The sequence below is a fragment of the Scyliorhinus canicula genome, chromosome 5 (genome assembly GCF_902713615.1).
Source record: "Scyliorhinus canicula chromosome 5, sScyCan1.1, whole genome shotgun sequence".
Taxonomy (NCBI): domain Eukaryota; kingdom Metazoa; phylum Chordata; class Chondrichthyes; order Carcharhiniformes; family Scyliorhinidae; genus Scyliorhinus; species Scyliorhinus canicula.
Window position 1 is genome coordinate 141,027,366 of NC_052150.1, and position 9,235 is coordinate 141,036,600.

The window sequence follows — 9,235 nt, forward strand, 5'->3', positions numbered from 1 at the left end:
GATATGGATGTATTGAGCCACCTGGGCATAGAGGGCCTCCATGATGGCTCAAATGTTCCTGTGCGCCAAGGTCTATGAGATCCCAGACAGGTCCCCACTCGGCTCCTGGAAGGACCCCGTCGCGTAAACGTTCAGTGCGACTGTCAACTTGACGGCCATGAGGAGCGGGTATCCTCCCCCATATCCCCACAGTTCCAGGTGTGCCATGATCTGGCAGCTATGTCTCACTGTCCCCCTGCTCAGTCAGAGTCTTTGATGGCATATCTGGATCGGCAGGTCCTCAAATCACAGCTGCTGCCGGTCCACATAAGGCCTCATGCGGAGCCTTCTTGGCACCTCCTCCTCCTTCACCTGTTGGCCGGCCGGCTCCCCATCCTGGGTGGCTGCCTCCTGTTCCTCTGGGGCACGCTCCGCTGCTGCATGCTCTGCTGCTGCATGCTCTGCTGCTGAATGCTCCACTGTTGTCGCTTCCTCCTCCTCAAACCACTCCAGCTCGCACAGCTGCAGGACATCCCCCAGGGCTGTGGCAACTAGCAGGAAGGTCACCATTGCTGGTTGAATTCCAATATCTATTGTCTGCAGGGGGTAAAAGGCTGACATGTTAACATGGTGCATACCCCCCCCCCCCCCCCCCCCCCCCCCCGTGCCCAACCAGGTTCAATGGGTTACATGGTGTCCCCGGTTGACATACGGCATATGAATGTACCCCCCCCCCCCCCCCCCCCCATCCCCGCACCTGTCCTCGTCGATGCACTGTACCATGGGGACACCATGGGTGCCATCCCTGCTGCCAGGGGTATCGTCAGCTGGCACTGCCCTTGCCAGCGCTATGCTCCGCGGCCTCTGACGAATGTCCCTGTAGGGGCGCTGCCATTGGGTGGGCCACGTGATGCGGGTGGCGGCTGGGACGGGTTGGTATGGAGGAGGTTGTGGTGGAGGATGGGGGCTGGGGTGCGGAAGTAGTGGGGTGGGGACACCCATCTGACCGGTATCACTCTGCAGAACCATGGCCAAGGTGGGTGGTCAGTGTGTGCGAAGCACGATGGCTGCCTTGCAGGCCACGACAATGGTTGTCCGTCCCTGGACAGTGTCCGGGTCTCATGGGGGATCACCCTGGCCCCCAAGGCCGGTATTCCCATCACCCCCCGCTGCTCCCAACTCCCCCCCCACCAGCCAGCCTGGCCAGTGTCAAGACCGGCAGCCCATGGTCATGCATCTGTGTGTCCTAACTACTCTCTCTCCCTCATCAGCCATGATGCTGGTTTCACACTTTTTGAAAGCATAAGTGAACTTTGCCATCACGAATTCGGCCCATTGGAGTCGGAGAATTGTGGAGGCCCCAGAGAATACTGGGTCAGGCCCGCAAATGATATGCAAACAGTGTTTACTGTACGTGCCTTCTGGAATGCATTGGCGTCACTGTCAAGGCGATGAAGAATTGCAATTTGGCGTGAAATTGGCACTCACCACGATTTTGGTGTCGGAATCCATTCTTCATCCACTCTCGTTTTCCAATTTCGGCGTCAGCAGACGGATAATCCCACCCCCTGCTTTGCATTGTCACAATTAATAAACCCATGCCTCTTTATACTGTTATGTTCCTGATTTTAGCTTGTTTTTTTATAAATTTAGAGTGCCCAATTCATTTTTTCCAATTGAGAGGCAATTTAGCGTGGCCAATCCATCTACCCTGCACATCTTTAGGTTGTGGGGGTGAAATGCACACAAACACGGGGAGAATGTGCAAACCCCACACGGACAGTGACCCAGGGCCGGGATCGAACCTGGGGCCTCGGTGCCGTGAGGCAGCAGGGCTAACCACTACGCCAGTGTGCTGCCCAATTTCAGCTTCTTCTTAATGGGTTGATCAGCAGAGGCCCTGGGACTCACACCAGCACTGCCAGCAGCTACAAAATAGAGGAATCTCTGTCACACTCAGAGCACATGATGTCAGTGTATGGGGCACATGACCGTCTCTGTGCTGCCACTCCAGGCAGAAAGACTGCATCGATACTATAAAAGAATCTACTCCTGGGTCTACGCGCTGACGTCAGGAGGAGGCGGTGTGCCTCGCTGGGCTCCGGGCCTGCGCACTGCTGAGGGGACACGCATGTGCAGGATGGCTGGCATTTTTAGAAACGGTCATGGCCCATTGGTGACATCTTTGCACAATCGGGAATGCCATGAACATTGGCCCTGCGATCCTCCCGACAATTGCCCTGAGTTTGAAAATGACTGACGTAGACTGTGCAGATTTCCAGACAGGGCCATGAGCTGCTACTTAAGTGGACTCAATTGTTTTCTCCATTGATATCCATGAATAAACAATGAGGATATCAATGTAGCTACGATGAATAACAAGGAAACATCTAGAGTGCAATCCTTTGGTCCTGCCAGGACAGAGAATCATGGCAAGTTTAAACTGGCCGGGGGCAAAAAATCTTTCCCCCAGGTGAAGTAAACTGTTTCTGTTCTCCGACGTTCAAGGCGGGTTAAAGGTGGGTTGAGCTTTCTGAAGAACAATGTCAGAAACCCCATTTGCATCTCATGCAAGCTCATTTTCAGATCACTTTGCTGGAATTCATCTTCAAAGTTAAGTTCCCCACCAGTTGTATTCCAAATGCTTTCGTGTCACTGAACAAGCAGAGACTAAGGTGATCTCTATCTGGTGTGTGAAGCGGGCAGTTAGCAAAGGTTGCGATTGCAAAGTCACAGCAGGGAGAGTTCAAATTATGTTGGGCCTCATTAGTATTTGCATTAGAAAGTACCCGACTGTAAAGATCAGGAAATCATGGAATCATAGAATTTACAGTGCAGAAGGAGGCCATTCAGCCCATCGAGTCTGCACCAGCCTTTGGAAAGCGCACCGTACCTAAGCCCACAACCCACCTTATCCCCGTAACCGAGTAACACCACCTAACATTCATAGACACTAAGGGCAATTAAGCATGGCCAATCCACTAACCTGCACATCTTTGGACTTGTGGGAGGAAACCGGAGCACTTGAAGGAAACCCACGCAGACACGGGGAAAACGTGCAGACTCCGCACAGACAGAGACCCAAGCCGGGAATCAAACCTGGGACACTGGAGCTGTGAAGCAACTGTGCTAACTACTGTGCTATTGTTCTGCCCTTCGAACATCAGATTGCTCCGATAGCAAGTTGGCTGACAGTCTGGTCCAATGGGTTTGTACATGGAGTTTTAAACATTATTTTTCCGAACAGTGGAATTTGGCAGCAGTTAAAAGAAAAATTATGCAAGGCAGATATATCACTTTGGCTGTGAAGTCAACAGGAATACAGAGAAGTCGACAAATAGCTGAGGATGTAGTTGCTGTATTCTGTTTATAGAAAACTTTGGAATAGAAGTTCATCTCAGGTTACCCATTATCTGTCGTGCCTGATATTTAGTCGCATTTCAATCAATCAAACAGAATTGCAAGGGCAGTGTATAACAAACGATCAATCCAATGCCACCTTTTTACATCAGCTCCGAACAAATTTCTAATCCCTTGTAATTATGTCATGCTTTTCATGACCTCAAGATGTGTCAAAGCACTTCAGAACCAATGGAATACTTTTGAAATGTCGGGAGTAATTCTGCGGTCTGCCAGACACATGTTCCTCATTCACCCACCGGTGGCTGGTGACTGGATTCTATCTTACCTCCAATTGTCAATGGGATTTCCCATTGTAACCAGCCCATACCACCGTGAAATCCCCCGACGGGGGGTGGTGCCGCCTGCGGGAAAAGTGAATCCTGACAACCGGAGAATTCCGGCAGTTGTTACTATCGTAACAATGATACCATGTGTCACACAATATGCAGACAGCCAGCACCCGCAAACAGCAATGAAATAAATGATCTGATGATCTTTTTATTACAGACATTGGTTTTGAATACTGAGCAGACTTCCCAACTCCTCTTCGGATATTACAGCAGAATTTTTGCATCTGCCTGAGAGGGGAGGCAGGGTATCAGTTTAATTTCTCACCTGAAAGACGGTGGGCGCGATTCATCAGACCCTTTGAAATCGGCGTATATCCAGGTGCAATGGGTGAATCGCACAAGAGCCCCAAATCAGACTCCGAGACAGGCCGATCATGAATCACCCGACTCCCTCCACTCGGCACAATCTTAGTCCCGCCCAGTGAAGACAAGATAAAGTTCTGCATATTTAAATGAGCCTAGTGGTTAATTTAAATACCCGGACGCCGGATTCATCCGGTGCCCGGGACTCAACAGCCGAGACCTCACCAGGCCACCATTTAGTACTGGTCCACATAAACGTGGACCAGGTGTAATTGCAACCGGGGGGGGGGGGGCTCTTGCAGGCCTTTACACACCACCACGTGTTTGTGGACAGGGTAGGTTGGTACCCAACACTTCTCCTGGCACCTTGCCACCCTGTTAGGGGTTGGGCCCATAATGGGGGGGGAATGCCAATTGGAGGGGGATGACACGGTATTCCCAGGGGCCTCAGCAAGGTTGGGAGTGAGGGGGGGGGGGTCAATAAAGCAGGCTGAGGGGCCTGAAAGGCAGTTGTGGGGATGGGGGGAGGGATTGGGCTGAAGATCAAAATGGAAGCCCGATCTGTGGACAGCCATTCCTGCTGTGCATATTAGTTCACCAGCAGGAAATTAACTGTGTGGCCTTGGTAGGTAGAAATTCCCTGAGGCCAAAAAAACAGCAAAGTGTCATTGAATAGTGAGGTGATTCTCAGCACTCCAGCCACCGAGAAACACCTCATTAAATCCAGCCAGAAGTGGACTTTTGTCCGTTGAATCGTGCCCGGTATGTACAATACAGACTCCCTTACTACACTCATAATCCATAAATGGTGTAAGATATGTCCCAATTGGTTATGTGAATGTGACCGAGGTGGAGATTTTTCTTGAGGGATAACATAAAATGAATGATAGCTAACCAGCAGTGCATTTTCTACTCAAAGTGATTTTCTGTTCCATTCATTTCAATGAAAAAGAAAGCTGGGCAGAGTGCAAAACACTTGTATTGTGTTACTGCCCAATGATGGATTTCATCATCATCAGCTGTCACTAAAACAATCTGCAGGAAATATTTTGTCCCATTCTTTCTTCTCTCACAAGACCTTTACAAACAGTTTAACTTGTCAGAGTCGACATAACTGCTGCCAGGAGGCAGAAGTGGAATTACTCTGCTTTTTGTTATTAATCGGCCTTAAGAAACTGATGAGTGAATTTGGTTGGTGAAAATATAAACACAATTTTTTTTGACAATTCTGTTGTTACCAATCTAATTACAACAATCAAATCGTGGGCAATGAACCATTTTCTTTTCAGCAATTCATTAAGGCATTCGTTAAATGTTGATTATTATCCTGTTTTTCTGTATTCTGCTCTATGTTGGTTGGGCATGTTTTGCCGGACTCCTAGCCTTTCTCAGCTTCATTCTTAGGGTGCGATTTTCCAGCCTCACCCCCTGCCAGAATCATCCAGCCCCCCTGAAAGCCAATGGAGTTTGGCTGGTGCACCCTCTCCCAGGACTGGGCCCCCCACGACAGGGCCAGGAAGACTAGATGGTGTGTAATTCCCTGAACCTGGTTAATACTTCTTTTGAACATGGGTACTACATTAGCCTGTTTCCAATTTTTTGAAACCTCCCCCAAAAGTGACCATTGACTCAATTACAATCTTGTCAATCTTTCACAAATATCCTCCTTAAGCTCTCTCAACATTTAACCTACCAATGACTGACATCTCATTTAATGTGAAGTGGTTGATTGCACTTGAAAAGGACTGCTTTTATTCATGCATGTTGGGTGTAGGTAGTCAGTCCAAATATTTACAATTTTGTACTCATCCTCAGTTCTGAGTATTTTTGCTTCTTCTATGGTTTGCACCTCATGCCTCACTGCTCTCTCACGAATGTAGGATCCAGAGCACCCAACACATCAGTATGGATATTGCTTTTACTATTGTGTTAAAGATGCATGGCATTAAGGGTAAAGTAGTAGCATGGATAGAGGATTGGTTAATGAATAGAAAGCAAAGAGTGGGGATTAATGGGTGTTTCTCTGGTTGGCAATCAATAGCTAGTGTTGTCCCTCAGGGATCAGTGTTGGGCCCACAATTGTTCACAATTTACATAGATGATTTGGAGTTGGGGACCAAGGGCCATGTGTCCAAGTTTGCAGACGACACTAAGATGAGTGGTAAAGCGAAAAGTGCAGAGGATACCGGAAGTCTTCAGAGGGATTTGGATAGGTTAAGTGAATGGGCTAGGGTCTGGCAGATGGAATACAATGTTGACAAATGTGAGGTTATCCATTTTGGTAGGAATAACAGCAAAAGGGATTATTATTTAAATGATAAAATATTAACAATTGCTGCTGTGCAGAGGGACCTGGGTGTCGCTAAAAGTTGGTTTAGAGGTGCAACAGGTGATTAAGAAGGCAAATTGAATTTTGTCCTTCGTTGCTAGAGGGATGGAGTTTAAGACGAGGGAGGTTATGCTGCAATTGTATAGGGTGTTAGTGAGGCCACACCTGGAGTATTGTGTTCAGTTTTGGTCTCCTTACCTGAGAAAGGATGTACTGGCGCTGGAGGGTGTGCAGAGGAGATTCACTAGGTTAATCCCAGAGCTGAAGGGGTTGGATTACGAGGAGAGGTTGAGTAGACTGGGACTGTATTCGTTGGAATTTAGAAGGATGAGGGGGGATCTAATAGAAACATATAAAATTATGAAGGGAATAGATAGGATAGATGCGGGCAGGTTGTTTCCACTGGCGGGTGAAAGCAGAACTGGGGGGCATAGCCTCAAAATAAGGGGAAGTAGATTTAGGACTGAGTTTAGGAGCAACTTCTTCACCCAAAGAGTTGTGAATCTATGGACTTCCTTGCCTAATGAAGCAGTTGAGGCTCCTTCCTTAAATGTTTTTAAGATAAAGATAGATAGTTTTTTGAAGAATAAACGGATTAAGGGTTATGGTGTTCGGGCCGGAAAGTGGAGCTGAGTCCACAAAAGATCAGCCATGATCTCATTGAATGGCGGAGCAGGCTTGAGGGGCCATATGGTCTACTCCTGCTCCTAGTTCTTATGTTCCTATAACCTGAGCTGGAAGTGTTTCCCCTTCGAAATGTCTCCTTTGCCCTACTGATTTAAAAGAAAGTGTGTTTAGGATGTGAGCAACAAAGGAAACCATACTGTGGTTCTGGGAGGGAGGGGAAGGGCTGAGAACTGATGTACAGGAAATGGGTAGGACATACATGATGGTCAACCATGCTCAGGAGGAATCTTTAATTGATTAAAAAGGACCACGTATTCTCAGTTTTCCTTCATCTTCCACGCTCCCAACCTCCGTGATCAACGAATCATCTTCAACCACTTCCAGCATGATGCGATTGTCAAGCACATCTGTCCCTGTGAGGTAGACCGAGTGTGGAGTTGGGAATTTGGTGGACAGGACGAAAGAGGTGCTCCATATGATATTTTTTTATATCCGTCTCCAGTACTTAGTGAGTACTTTCGCTCTATAAGCAAGGAAAATGCGAGTTTATAGAAAAATATAAAAATGAAAAATAAAGTTTTACATAGCCCTTAAGTCACTAAATTATAGGCACAAGAGAAGCAGCTGATTGGTGAATAAACTTGTGAGTAAAATTACTTTACTTTCTGGCCTCCATTTTATCGTAATTTATTTTATTTATTCATAGAATGTTGGCTTCACTGTCTCGGCCAGCATTTATTGCCCATCTATAATTACCCATGAGAAGAAAGCTTAAGGCATGGCAGGGCAGCTTGGCTGTGTGGAATTCCCCTCCTGTGATACGTGGGAAGAAGTGGACACTTCATGCTGCCTAGACAAACACAGTTGCAGGATGTGCAGATGCAGAAACCTGAATTCTGAGTTTCAGAGCTTGAGCAGCAGCTGGAGTCACTGTGGTACATCAACAATGCTGAGGATTATGTGGATAGCTCATTTCGTAGAGGTGGTCACACCATATATTAGAATTGTGCAAACAGAAAGAAATGGGTGACCACCAGAAGGAGGACAAGGCAGGTGGCGCTGGAATCCTCTGAGTCTATCTCACTCACAAACTGCTTCTCCAGTTTGGGTGCTAGTGGAGGTGATTGTTCCTCAGAGGAATGCAGCAAGAGCCAGATTTGGGCACCAAAAGTGACTGAGCTGCATGGGTGAGAAGGAGGAAGAATGGAAGAGGACAAGTGTTGGGGTATTTAATAATTAGGGGGACAAATGGGCATTTCTGCAGCTGTACTGGTGATTCCATAATGGTATGTTATCTCCCTGGAGCTAAGGTCAAGGATATTACTGAGCAGCTACAAGACAATCTCCAGGGGGGAGATGAACAGACAGAGGTCGTGATTCACATTGGTTTAAAATGGCATAGGTAGGCAGAGGGATGAGGTCCTGAAAGCAAATGTTAAAGATTTATGTAAGACATTAAAAAGACCTCAGAGGCAGTAATAAATGGAGCAGTGCGCATGCCATGCACACGCGAGCAACAAAACAGAATGCTGCAGCTGATTAATGCAGCGGGGAGAGATTCCTGGGACATTGGAGAAGGTGAGAGCTTCATAAACTGATGATTTGCACTACAGTGGGGTGGAACCGATATCTTTGCTGGATTTGCTAATGCAGGGACAGCTTAAACTTGTTTGGCAATAAGGATGGGAACCTGATGGTCGACTCAGGTGGGACAAAATTAGAAATGGTGATGGAAGACGGAAACTCAGTTAGTAAGTCTGGAAGGCAGAGAAACCAAAAGATAGAAAATAAAAAAGAGTGTTTGGTAGTGCTCAAGGGTTCATTCTTCAATGAAATAAGTGCAGCAAATTAAGCAGATGGGCTGAGTGCACAGTTAGAAATGTAGTTGTATGAAATCAAAGTTATTACAGAAACATGGCTTAAAGAGGGACAGGAATGGCAGATCAACATTGCTGATTACAGGGTTTTCAAGTGAAATGGAGAGGAGGATAAAAAGTGAGGGAGTGGCAATTTTTATTTTCGAAGCAATTACAGTTGCAAGGAGGGAAAATAAGTTTGATGCATCCACAACTGAGGCCATATGGATTGAGCTTAGGAACAAAAAGTTACTCTCATTATTTTTTAGCGTAGCTTCACACCCAGATACTTTTTCTTACCCTGTGGGGAATAGTGGGGAAGTGGTGTAAGAATTTCCAAGCTGAATATGAGCCTGTTGAACTGAATTGAACTCTTGTTCCGTGGCCAA